The sequence below is a fragment of the Grammomys surdaster genome, unplaced genomic scaffold, assembly GCF_004785775.1.
Source record: "Grammomys surdaster isolate TR1022 unplaced genomic scaffold, NIH_TR_1.0 236, whole genome shotgun sequence".
Lineage (NCBI taxonomy): Eukaryota > Metazoa > Chordata > Mammalia > Rodentia > Muridae > Grammomys > Grammomys surdaster.
This window is the reverse complement of record NW_021604681.1, coordinates 473413-487984: the sequence shown is the minus strand read 5'-3', so window position 1 is coordinate 487984 and position 14572 is coordinate 473413. Positions and strand designations below refer to the sequence as shown.

The 14572-nt window shown below is 34.9% G+C and overlaps 1 protein-coding gene and 1 non-coding gene across 2 annotated transcripts in view; both read left to right on the top strand.

Annotated features, from left to right (window-relative positions):
* Positions 1 to 14572, top strand: part of Htr2c (5-hydroxytryptamine receptor 2C) — a 201520-nt gene that overhangs the window by 29942 nt on the left and 157006 nt on the right. The gene's annotated exons all lie outside the window — the stretch shown is intronic.
* On the top strand, positions 1605 to 1732 carry LOC114626495. Its single transcript, XR_003712247.1, has one exon. It is a non-coding gene; the product is annotated as a small nucleolar RNA SNORA35 (small nucleolar RNA).

Genomic DNA, 14572 nt, shown 5'->3' with positions numbered 1-14572 from the left:
ATAAAAGTGTATTAGTCAACACTTTCTGAGTTAATGAAGCAAGACATGTGGGAAGAAGTAATGATTATTTGCTATAGGTGGCTCCAAGTGACAGGTTTTCATTTATAACCAAGAAGGGGGAAATGGAAGATGCACCAAATGGATTGTATTTTGTTTTTGGTACGTGAGGAAGAAGGTGAGATACATCTACGTGCAAGGAAAGATATATAATTGTCATTAATACAATTCAAGTATAATGATCCATGTATTTTTATAGGAAATATTACACAAGAGTAAGTAGTCACTCTATCTTTCAGTCAACACAAGGAATGCAGTACAAATAAACTTTGCTTTGTAATGGTGAAATTACAATAGGAATGAAAATATGTAGAATTATTAATGACAAATAGTTCCCTGGTGCTGAAGAGGACAAGGCAGTCAAGAGTTTCTGCTGTTCTTCCAAGGGACCCAAGTCAAGTAGCATGTAAACTCCTGTAACGTCAGTTCTAGAGGACATTCAGCCCTCTTTTAGCTTAGAACTTGCATACATATGCAGAGATAAAAGTGTTAGGTACAGTCCCAGATGCTACACACTTTCCCTAAAATTCTCATAACAATCAAGGATGAAAATAGTACTAGTCTTATTCAACATGTGATGAAACAGAGGCCAGGAGACCGTGAGTATATTTTCTAAGGTCCTACAACTCTGCAAGGATGGCTGCCACTCTGGACTCAGACTCACCTAACTTTCTTTTCTTTTACTTTTTCTTTATTTTTTTTATTTTTTTATTTATTTATTTTTTTTTTGCTGAGACCAGCTGCCATTGCCATTTTAATATATGACAAAAAAGACTTCAAGCAAAACTATACAGATACATAATGATGGAGATTTTGCACCTGTTGAAGAAAATTTCCAGCAATAAGATATTAAAATCCTAAATATGTTTGCAAATCCTAAATATGTTTGCATAAAACCCAGTATCACACAATTTTATAAAAGAAACACTGTTGAGTTTAAAACCACAGATGGACCCCAGTACAGTGTTAGAGGCTTTTTTTTTTATTTTTTCTCAAATCATAATTAATTCACACAGGGGTATAAACACACAAAGGCAGGATGTGGGGAAGGGAATGACACTGGAGTGTGGGTGTTCAGGGGGAATACAGATATCTTCAGAACTGGGTATCAGCTGGGTGAAGGTTCAGGGGACAAGTCACTGTGACTCTGCCTGAAACTCGCTTGTCCTTATCTAAGTTGATATTGTCTGCCAAGGCTACCTATTTACAAGGTCTATGACTACTCAGGCTTATAAATTTCCACAAAAGCTGCCTGTTGACATTAGCTTATAGCCATCTGTTTTAATGTTTTTCCACTGAGACCCAAGACTTGGTGTTAGTATACATGTATGACAGGCCTATTGCTGATTTTTAGGCCCATGGCTGATTTTAGGCCTACTTTCAACTCACATTTCTTTCTCCTAAAGTAGAACATGATTTGTAAGTCACCCTCCCAAGTGAAAACAGTGTTGATTTCTGAGATGATTCAGTTTTGTATTCACTTCCTCTTCCTCCTAGCTGCTTTCTCTGCACAGAGCATGTGGCTGTGCCAATAGCTTTGCTGTCTGTAGCACTGGTAAGTGACCCATTGGACTTTTTCTTGACCAACTGGGCATCGAACAGTGCAAAAACAAAACCCTCCGAAAGCTGGGAGAGTCACACTGTGGGCTACTCCCGCATGCAGGTGGGTACATAACTAATGGGTCGTGTGACCCTTCCTGAAAATTGTGTGTGAGTAAAAAGCAGGTAGCCACAGGAGCTCTAGTTCTAAGAAAAGATCGCTATTTCTACATCAGGTCAATAGCTAGTATTCAGTGCTACCCTTGCTAGGGAGCCACTTTAATCCTTTCTAGCTGGCAGTTTTTAGCAATATACATCAATCCTTTTAATATTCAGAGTTGGGGTCTATAAAATATATTTGATCGTATTGGAATCAACAAAGGTTCTCGTAGGTATTTCAAGAAAGCACATACTCATTTCAATTTCTTGACAAAACGCCCATTAAGTGTTGCTGAGAAAGGACAACACATGATTTTCTTCCCTTCCCATGATGAAAATGAGACTAGTAGTATCCTTAGAGATGATGGCTCCCTTGTGTTCTGTTTGTTTCATGTTCTTACTACCTTCCTGAAAAACTATCCTTCTCTAGTTTCTTCACCCCCTGTATGTGAACAGTAGGCTTAGAGGTGGGACCTTACTTCATGATCCATTGCTGGCCTCTTTATAATTTTAAGATATGTTCAGATACTCAAATCTCCAGTAATCTCTCCCTCTACCACATAGTAATGGCCAATTCTTTGAGAGCAATGCATTCATCTTCTCATACAAGTTAGAGCTTACATATACCGCCTCTTTCAAAAAAATATAAGCTCAATGAATCATTATTTAGCCAGATGTTAAAAAAACTTATCTGCAAAGTCAATCATTGATTATTGTCATCAGAACAGGATGGAGACAAGCACTAGAATACTGAATGGCATAGTTTTGGTAGTAATATATAAACAAAGTGATTTTGAATCTAGTAAAGTTGACTTTGTGAAACATGAATCCATGATAAGTTCTGTAAGTAAAATATGTCCACTGAAGAGAGATCTCATATTTTTCTGTTAGTGATATAGTTAGTAACCATACCTTTCTGAAAAGTGGTTTTAGAGTATGATCCTCTATGATAAAAGACAAGGATAATGTCTATTTTCAGATCATTCTTAAAAGATGTACACAACTTGAAACTCATTATAAGCTTACCTTTTTGGAGCAATGAAGATAAAACATATTAGTGAAAAAATACAGAGTTTTGATAAAATTTAAATCCTTAGTAATAGCTGTATAAGCATAATTAACATAATGATCCATTTACTTGAAATTGACTACTAGAACCTAGGATTTATGCTTGCTTCAGTATCTGAGAGTACATTTTCACAATGCATGATTCTTTAGACTGTCATCTTTATTAACATTTGAAAACAATGAAATTTTAAACTTTTCAAGTTTTCAGGTAACATGAAGTAAGAGAACACATCCTTTCAAGAGAAACATGTATGTTTCTCTTGAGTTTTCAGAATTGATCCCTTAGGAAATAATAGTGAGTGCCTTCTGCCTTACATGCATAAAATGATATAGTGCTCACCTATCTGACACATTAGCTTCTTGAAGGAATATGTGAAAATACAGTTTTATCGTTTTCCCTTTACTTGTTTAACTGAGGAATAAGTCCTACTTGAATGTTCCTTCCCCACTACACATAACAAGATGTGAGAAGCCAGGTTCTTAGATTTAAAAATTTTAATTTCTTAATATAAAATTGTCTTGGGACTTGTTTCAGAGATACTTCTGGCGAAACTCTGTCAAGAAAATGTCTTTTTCTCAACAAATTTCCTAAGGGTAACGTGCTGGTTTTCTTGTAATTATTTTGCCTCTTAATTCTTTTCTGATGGTCTACTTTAGAATTATTTTGAAATTTGTGGAAAAGAATGCTAATTTAGATAATATCCTAGTGTGAAACAATTTTATAGCAAAGATTGGGAATTTAGTTGCTATAAGTATCTGCTTATATTCGAACGAAGTATATTTTTAACAGAATGAGATATTCAAAAGGAAGCACAATTATTGATCTATGTATTGCTTCCTTTGCTACACTTACTCTCTCGGGATCTTGCTGTAAGTGTATTTCCTATTCATATTTTATTGTTGTCAAGATAGAAAATTATGATCTGGAGCAGATGAAAAAACTACCATGGTTCAAGTACTTAAAGTTCATTCTGGGGCATAGTAATTGTTATCATCAAACCTCTCCTCGTAACATATCAACAAATTGAATCATGAGCTAGTCCATCAGAAATATTTGAATCCTTATTATTCCTTGAAACATTATTTTTATTGTATTGTGATATTATATGCCATCAAAGGAAAAATTATCATTTCTTATTGTTGTTTTATACAAGGCTACTAGATTAACAAAGCTGGCCTTGGGTGACCTTGTTAAGTCCTCTTTCTGCCTCAGTCACACCAGAACTGCAGGCACATGCAACTGAACCTAAATGTTAATTTATTTTTAACACAAATTAGTTCAAAGATTTACTTCATTAAGTTAAGATGGTCAAAGTTATTCTGTCTGTCTAGGTAGATGGATGGGAGGATGGAGAGATAAATGATATGAGGTTGATGGATGTACATGGGAGGACGATAGGTAAGTAGGCAGACATAGACAGATAGCAAACAGAAATATGATAGAGTATGACAGTAGACAATATTTTACTCATTACTTATATCTGAATTTATCATAGGCTTGTTTCCCTTTCTTATTCCTTTATAAATTATTTCATAGGAAATGAAAAACCATAAAGTGAATCTTCATATTTCTTGAGGAGATTTAAATATGAATATAGAAAGACACTATACTTTATATTTTCTGTTGAGAAGAAATTAGAACCGACAATATTTTTGTCTCTCCTGACTTCCTCCCTCCCACACCACCAACTCTGATCCACTTTGGTTCTATCCTAGGTCTCTTGCCCTCCACACAGTGTCAGGCATAGGCTCCCTCTAGTGGCGTGATTCTCAAGTTGGACCACTCCCCACAAGTTCTGTGCCCTATTACTCTAGCATATGTTGTAGTCAGAACAAATTATAAGTCTAAGGTTTTGTGACTGCACTGATGCCCAAGTCCCTCCACTGGAAGCCTTGGCTGATTCCAGGAGATGACTGGTTCAGGCTCCTTATCCACCAATCCTGGGAGTTTTAGTTAGATCATCCTCGTAGATTCCTGGGAGTTTCAAGTAAAGTCGATGTCAATAGTAGATATTTAAAAATGTTGAACGTGGTTTGAATTTCAAAATAATATAGTTATATTATAATCTCAAGAAATAATTTTAAAGACAGCAAATAAGTACTTTATTGAAGTATTCTTGACTCCTGGGCAAATTATACCCACATAAAACTATTCAATAAAATTCAATAATGTGTTAAGAAATTTTTGTGCATATTACTGCAGATTAGTTCACCTTAATATAATGAGTACATCATAAACAAAATCCCATAGCTGGAAGATCAAATGGAATGATTAAGAAAATTCGCTATCAAGGAGACTATACATTGTAGTTATCTAAGATAGTCTAAGTTTATACTACTTATTATCTATAATGATTTCTTTGACTCTCAAAAGTATACTTATTTTGATGCAGACATACATGGTTATTTCTACTCACCAGTACAGGCCAAAATACTGTATGATGATACGTAAAGAATGGCAAGCAAATATCCCTTCCATGGAGGAGCATTAGAAACATCTTAAAGGTTTAAGAACTGTACATGCTATCACTACAAAGTAATCTCTCTAAATGTTTAAATTGAAAGCTTGTATTTGTAATCTGGTCAGTAAGCAGACAAGTAATAAATGGGCACCACTTCTTGGGCTAGCCCAGTTTTTTTGAATATTTCTCCTAAAGGATGTTATATGCATGAAGTCTCAGGAATAAATTTATAGATTGAAGTGACTATGGTTCATAGCTAAACACCTCATTCCCCGGGGAGGGGGGGGGAGAGAAGTGGGCATAAAGAAAGACATGTTACAAATAATAACACAGGGACTTAGAAATTGTGGTCTTTCAGCCTGTGTCTTTTACTGGCTAAGTTTAAGACACTGAAATGACCATGGTCTTCACCTTTACTTTGTTTAGTTGTATAAGAGATTGAAGTTGATTCATTCATGGATGGATAACGGCATTAATAAGGGCTATGTTAATGACCTATCAAGTTTTCATCAAGTCTTCCTCTTCTGACTTTCACAGCAATCACCAGGATCATGTGTGTTTCCAGTGATGTAGGATTGTAATCTATCTGGAATTTCATGTTTCTTTCACTCTCGCTGTCGCTGTTGCTGTCGCTGTCGCTGTCGCTGTCGCTGTCGCTGTCGCTCTCCCTCTCTCTCTCTCTCTCTCTCTCTCTCTCTCTGGGTGTGTGTGTGTGTGTGTGTGTGTGTGCACGTGTGTGTGTGAAAGAGAGAGAGAGAGAGAGAGACAGAGAGACAGAGAGACAGAGAGACAGAGAGAGACAGAGAATGTTGCAGATAATTGACCTGAAGACAACAAACATTTGTTGTGTTAAATTCATTTTCATTTTTTGAAATAACTCTTTATGTTGTAATAGGAATGTGGCCATATTCTTCCTTGTGATAGTGATGGTACTTACGATAGTAGAAGATTCCACCAAGAGAAGCTGACCTTGCATATTTTCAAAGTGAAAACTTCAATTATGCTGCAGGTAGTAGTTGTGGCTCCTGCTTAGGGGGATGCACAACTGCTGTATACGGGTCTCCTTTGTCATTTCTCACAAGTAAAGGCAATTCCACATTTCCAATATCACTCTGGTTTCAGAAAAGATGCTCTTGTTCCCAGGGTTCATCAACCAACGGGAGATACCATGTTCCCTGGAATGCAGGTAGAGCAACTGAACAGCAAGAATTTCTTGCCAACTCAATGAGGCTCAGATGTCTTCTGTGAATCCAGATCATTCAAGGCTGCAGACCCACTTCCCTTGGAAGATGTTTCCATTTCAGGGAGTGGGGAAAGTGGTCCTAAACTTTCAAAATGGATTACACATCACTCTTAACATACATGGATACTCCTCTCCATTAACTTTAGAAGCTATAAATAGATTTAGCTGAAACGCACTCTAAGGATAAAGTCACAGTGTCCAACACTTACTACATACATTTAAAATGTAGTGGATAAAAGGAATTATATATTTATCTGTGAATTGATTTTGAACTTTCTCAATATAGTGAATACAAAACCAAGGTCAAACTCAAGCAATGTCTAAGAGAATTCTTCATGATTTTGTATTTCTCTCTCTCCCTCTCCCTCCCGCCTCCCACCCCCTCTCTCTCACTCACACAAAACAACAGATCTTGGTTTCTTTTAGGCTAGAAGTGCCATCATGTATTTAAATCTAGCTGTAAATCACATCTGACTCATGCTTTCTTGGATTATTGATACTGATGCTTCTATTACTGGTGGTAGACATGAGATGGAGAACTGTTAAACTAGAAGTACCAAAAAAAAAAAAAAGAGCTGCACTAGATTTTGGACTCTAAATGTCCCAAGAAAAGCAAATAATTGAAATTTAATCTGTGCGTGGTTATTACCTTCACATTTCAGTTTTATACACAGAACATTTTCAAATATTGCTATGAGTGGTTTCCTCTTGCTTTTAGTATGGTTAGGCAACAGATCCTTTCAACTGCATTCTTAATATTGTCTACTAATTTTTAGCTTAGTGATGTGTCTAGCATGAGTGAAAGGCCTTGAATTCTAACCATAGTCATGCCAAAACATAATTTAAGAAGGAAAACAAAAGACAGGGAACGTCTTCAAGGTTTGCACACAGTTACATTACAATTTTTAAATTTTTCTGGGCTCTCATTTTTAGAAATTACATACTTTTGAGAATTACATACTGTTTTCACATCTGCAAATGTACTAAGTATGAATTATCAAGTCAGAATGTATGAACTTCTAAATTTCACTGATAATGAATAGAGCTAGAGTAGTAAAACCATGACTGGAAATACTATTTTTGTTTTTTTGTTGTTGTTATTGTTTATTTGGTTCAATACACAATATAAAGTTGTAAAACTATCTTTCCTTCCCGTTTTACTGACAGATTTTACCCCCTTCATTTTTTAAAACAAGTTCTAACTTTAAAAACTGACTAAATGGTAAAGACACAGAAAGAGAACAAGCAAAACTTTATGGACTCTTTTTACAATGTACAGAAATAGAAAGCTGCAGAGATCTCTGATTAAGTATAAATGTAAAAAATAGATCAAATTTAAAGTAGGTTAATAGATTAATTTTTCGAAATGTGTTTGATTATATCAAGTCAATTAAAACTCAAATCACTCTGGGAGTGTGTGTGTGTGTGTGTGTGCGCATGCATGGGTACATGTGTGTGCAATAACTCTGTTAGGAAAATCAGAGTGTAATTTAAGTTCTGCGCCTCATCTCATAATTTCTATGGATTTGTGACACTTTGTCAATCCTTAGCAACAATGAAGGATATGAAGGAAAATTAAGATGCTAACTCATATTGATATTTGAAGCATGGTACCAACCTCAGAAAATGTACAACACTGAGCAAGAAGGTGGTGGTGGCTGCTCTCATTACTTCTTCCCTTCCTACTCTTCATCTTCCTCCTACTACTTTACTTCTTCTCTTCCTTCTTCTCCTCCTCTTCTTTTTTCCCAACTGAATGAAGTTGGTATATAAGAAGAGTGGGTGTAATTTTTTTAAATGAGTGTAGCCTAATTGAAATGATTATGAGTAGGTCCTCTTTTCTAATAAAATATAAACATTTTCTGAAATAGGAAAAAACTTGAATCTGTATCTGGTGAGTTTCCATGCTACTGACTCAGTTGTGTTTTAGTTATAGACGAGGTTTATTTATTTTTCTCTTTTTGGTACAAGATCTTTCAATACAGCTCATAATGGCTTTGTATTTGCTCCATTGTTGCTTTATCCTCCCCAGTACTAAAATTACAAGTGTGTACCACCATGCCAAATATTTTTTATATTAACTTAGAAATAAGTAACACATTAAATGACATAATCACTGATTTTTTCTGTATAAATGTATTCATAATTCATAAACAGCTACTATGAACTTATTCAGGTCCAAATAAATATAATACAAAAATTACTCTTGAACAGAAAGTTGCTCAGTAATATTTCATTGCCAGGAACTTTAGTTTAACAAATATAGGTCAAATGTATTGTAAATGGAATCCTTCTTTGTTGTATTTTAAGGTTATAATTCATAGTTTTGAGTGTAATTTTGACAATCTTTTTCAACATTATCATTAATGTTCTACAGAAATAGTGAATATTCAAAATAACTTTTAATATTTCTTATTTTGTTTTTGCTTTCATAACTTCATAATTGAACATCTTTTATACCCTGATTTTATCATGAAAAGAAAAATAAATAGTTCATCTTGTTATAAAAATCGCATAAATATTTTGATCAAATCTTCTTTGATTTCTAGTTATATGGTAATAGAAGTTGGAAGAAACATTTCAAATGCCATTTATTGATTACATTGAAAATATTGTTAAATTCTAATTGAAAATTCATGAGGACTTTGATTTGTGAAGGAAAACATAATGAAAGTAGGAACTCAGTTCTTAGGAACCTCTTGGCATTTTTAGAAGGTTATAGAGTCATAGTATCAACACAATCTAAATCTCGGAGACAGGTGCTCACATGTCCTCCTCCATGCTTATAAATACATGGAGGAGGCCATAGTGGCAACTGTCACCATGATTGATTTCGTTGGGATAGAAGATTGACGAGCTGGTTGTAACCTTTCTTACAGCAGGAAGACCATTACACTTAAACTTCTCAAGGTAGAACAAAGGAAAAAATATTTTAAAATGTAAAGGTTTGGAATCCAGGATTCTTTTCTCATATCATTTCTACCAAACAAACATAATGTTTAAGCCATCCATTGTGTTTTTTTCACCATAATATCAAAATGACAATTTGTATGTTCCAAAGACAAGATACTGAAGATACAAGAAGACAATAAAAGAACTGCTACATTTTTAGCTGTGTATATAACCTGTCAGGTTTTTGTATAAGAATATGTGAGAACATCATGTTTATACTCTTCCTAATCTTAAATTAATAATGTTTTTAACTTCAATCTAAGGAATAAGATTGGTTTTTGAAACTCTATGACTCTAGAGATTGATATTTGAAGGAATTGTAAATTGTATGGTGACATGCTATAATACTAGAATAATTCCCTGTCAAACAAAAATAATTAATATATAAATTTACTATTCTGTTATTCAACAAATATTTTATAACAGCAAATATATACAGTGATTTTTTTCTTTTGTATTTTATTCTTAATAGTAACCATCACAGCTTTTAGTAAGAGAGGCAGTCTTATCACTCCTAACATCTACAGTTCAACATATTTTACCCTCATTTTGAATGAAAACATAAAACAAAGCTAATGGCTAGGCATAACTATTGAGTAGGAATCACAGGTGACTTCTTAAAATGACACAGAATTCTTGAGAATGAACTTCACTGATGGGCCGCTAGAAAGGGAGTATTAAAAACTGTCAGTTACACTATCATTGGCAACATCACAGGAAAAAATGCAGCCATGTTTTGGTCTTATGAGATTGACATTACTCACATTACATATAAATATGCTGTAAAATGTTTTCAGCTTTTCTATGTGAAAATGAACCTGAGCAATATGTTTAAGAGTAGCACTTTTAATAACAAATCATCTATTATATTAATGTTTTAATTATATTGATTTTCATATATTCTGTGTTTGATATATATAATAATATATATAATATATATAATGATAATATAAATGAATAGGAAATCCTTGAAGGCTTAATACTTACATGGCTCCATGCCTTGAAGACAAAAGCATATTCTTCATATTCAAACTGCTTGCAATTAGAACAACCTGCCTTTCTACTTTACACAACTGAATTATAGCATCTTTTATTCTAGTATGCTTTCTATTTCTCCCTTACTGTTTGTATTGTTTTTTCAGTGTTGACAATGGTATCAAACTCAATTCATCATTTGAATAGCTCATTACCCACTGGTCCAACTTGCGAGCGAAACCTTGAGTTTTTAATATTTTCATGGTCTCCTTTTGAAATTATGCCATGTGGTGGTGCTGCATGCCTTTAAGCCCAGTACTCAGGAGGCAGAGGCAGGCAGAATTTTGTGACTTGGAAGCCATCCTGGTCTATAGAGAAGATTTGAAGACAGCCTGGACCACACAGTGAAAATCTGCCTTGACAAACCACAAGGGGGGTTGGGAAGGGAGTGAGGGACAGAAGGAGAGAGAAGGAGAGGGATAGGGATAGGGATAGCCAGAGGGAGAGGGAGAGGGAGAGGGAGAGGGACAGGGACAGGGACAGGGACAGGGACAGGGACAGGGACAGGGAGGGAGAGAGAGATTATGAAATTATGGTATGAGTATATGCTGATATAGACATTCGGGGTAGACTTTATTTACAATACTGCAGAAAGGACATGGAACATCCTACATGCTAGGCAAGGGCTCCTCCACAAACTCAAAAACTAATATCTGATTGATAAAATGTATAGATCACATTCAGATTGATAAAGGAGTCAAAGAAGTCCATGTGTGTTTTTATTTGCTGTTTGTGAATTTCCTCCTGTTACTTACCTTTTGCTTTATGTGTAAGGCTGTTATAAGTAAACATTACCATTTTTCTAACTTTTAAATTTCTTTAGGAAGCTGTGGGCTATGCTAGCCCACATAATAATATGGAGTATATTAGGTTTTCTAGAAACTAGCTGTTACACCAGCATTTGAAGAAAAGAATTCTTTTTGTGACTGAACTGGTCATGAATTTTAGGTTAATGACTTATAGATAGAAGCTAACAGTAAATTTATCCCTAAATCATTACTTAAGTGTTAAACTCCAAACATGTCAGGGTTATGGAATAATTAATATGCTATGGGGTGAAATTTTAAAATTGAAGTTTGTAGAACATAATTTGTTTTCAAAAATAATTTTAAACTAGGGCATGTATTTTTTTTGAAAATGGGAAAGAATGATTTATTTCCTACTCAAACATGAGCTTGTGATTACATCCGAGTACTATTGCTTCCTTTTGGGCCTATCTGAGAGAAAGGGGACTAAAGAGTTTCATAGCTTAAAGGGAACTTAGACTGTCACACTCCTTTTATTCTTGACAAAAGCTCTAGAAACTAGCTCACTAAATACTGTCTTAGGGAAATGCTGACAGCCGTATTGATTGCTTTGTAGTCTTTCCTTTGGTCATGTGTTGTGTAAGTTAGTGGTTTTATGCAAACGGGTTACCATATTGATTTGGCAGCCTTCACATACTATTCATGAATGTCACGGTTTGATATATTAACTTAAGATAAATTGTATGACTTAACGTGGACAGGAAGGGGACCTCATCTCATTGAAGAAAGGCTTTGAGCTCTCATTTTCTGTCTACATAACCCAAAATAATAATTTCTTACAGGATAAAACTTTCCATTTGGCAGTATTTTGTGAGGAAATTATCAAAATTTAAGTTAATTATAACACTGGACTACTTGTGTGGGCTGATAGTTATTAATTACATTTTCTCTGCTGGCAACATTTCAGGCCATTTCCTGTTAAAGAAAATAAATTGGTTTTAGTTTTGCAGAGAAAGAGAACAAGAGAGAGAGAGAGAGAGAGAGAGAGAGAGAGAGAGAGAGAGAGGAGAAAGAGACAGAGAAAGAGACAGAGAGCCAGAGATGCAGAGAGAAACACAGAGACAGAGATAGATAGATAGATAGATAGATAGATAGATAGATAGATAGATAGAGGTTGAGAGTGAAAAAGACAGAGACAGACGGATGGACAGATATATACTGACACAGAGAAAAAGAAAGAGAGACAGAGAAATAAAAGCAAATAAGAAGATAGACACAGGAACACACAGAGAGAAACAAAAATGGAAAGCCAAGTCATTTTGGGCACAGGCCGCCTTTGAAGTCAAGATTAGACATGTGCATCTTGAGTCTGCAATTGCTGGTATTACAGGTTTACACCACTCCATGCAGCTTTAAGAAAGTATATCTTTATCTAAAATTCATAGCCTAGCACTTTTAGAAGTTTAGTGTTCTTCATCATATAGTCAGACACCCATTATCGTTAGAATGATTTGAAATTTTGTATACTTATCTAAGTAAATGGATTCAAAACAATATCACTATTTGTAATTCAATATGAGTTTATTTAGGCAAGAGATATTTTTCTGATAAATCAGAGGTAACTTAATTTATCCCCATATTAAGAATATAGGAATGTATGTAATGAAAGTCATCAGCCTCTTAATTCGTTCTGACTGATCACTATGAATATAGCATTCTTCATCTTTACTTTATCCCTTATATTTGAATCAGCTTTTGACAATTCAATGTTATTACTCTTCTGTAATGTTTATTAAGATAGCATATCATGTGCTTGAGGAGTCTGAAGGTTTTAGTTCTTAGTGTCTGACAATAATTTACCTATATCATACAAACAGAACAAGTAGAGAGTTCTCAAACTTGGGTGGCAACACATTAAGGAAACGAAATGAAACACTAAAATATGCTAATTGAGCCTAAGTTCTTAATGCTTTGTAACTGAATTATGCCTGCTCTATGGGCATAGGCTAAGTGACTGAAGGCCTGAACATGGGCAAGTTCTATAGAGAGAAAAATGAAGGATGTCAATAAGGCCAGAACACACTATAAAACTCATTTAAGTTGGAGTGATAGCAATACAGAATTTTCCTCCAGTTATCTTGGAGGGAATAAAACATGAAAGCAATCCATAAAACAAGCAGTGTCTAACCATTTTATGTATTGTTTTTTGAGGGGGTGCAAGTGGAATTTAGTAGCAAGGTAATAGCAAGAATCTCCGTACTATTGAGGTGGAAAAGGTACAAGTGAAAAAAAAGAGGGAGCAATAAATTGTTGGACTATATAATAATAATAATAATAATAATAATAATAATAATAATAATGATGCTTCAGTACCAGCTTGTGACAGAAACAAAAAAGAGAAGAAATAAATGCCTTGTGTAAATTGAAAGTGGGAAGCAGGGAGCTTCAGAAATTAATAAATGTGTAAAAAACACAATGGAAAGGCTTGAAACATGGGCAACAATTTCTATAGGATGAGCAAGCAGAAGAAGGACTGGGAACAAAACCAACAATTATCATAAAAAGAATGAGTGACAAATATTTGGGAGGAAAATTTGTCTTCATTAAGAGCTTCTATCTAAAAGCATAATGAGAATTGTGTGTGCTATCACATTCCCTTAGTCCCAGTACTTGAGAAAAAGAAGGGTAGGCAGTGAAACCCTGTCTGTCTGTCTACAAATCCCTCCAAAACAAAGACCATCAGTACAGAAAGAAATTAAGAATGTAGAGAGTTTGTAGACAATTGAGATCTAGCTTAAATTAGACAAATAAGAGTAACACAGTTAATCAAGAGTACATACACCCAATATAGGAGCAAGAGAGATCAAAGACACCACAAGAAAATCAACAGAACCAAGGAACCTTGGCTCATAGGGGCTCACAGAGACTGAACCAACAACCAGGGAGCCTGCATGGTAACCTAGGTCCTCTGCATATGCATTATGGTTGGCATATTGTGGGATTACTAATAGGGGGAGGAGGCGCTGTCTCTGACTCTATTGTCTGCATTTGGGATCATTTTCCTTACACTGAACTGCCTTATGCAACCTTGACATGAGGTAAGGTGCCTAGTCTTTCTGTCACTTGATATACCATATCTGCTTGATATCTATGGTGGCTTGCCCTTTTCTGAAAAGAAAAGTATTGGAGGTGTGAATTTGGGAGACGGAAGGTGGAGAGAAGACTGAGAAGAGAGAAGGGAAGACAAACTGCAGTCTGGATGTAATATATGAAAAAGAAAGAAAGAAAGAAAGAAAGAAAGAAAGAAAGAA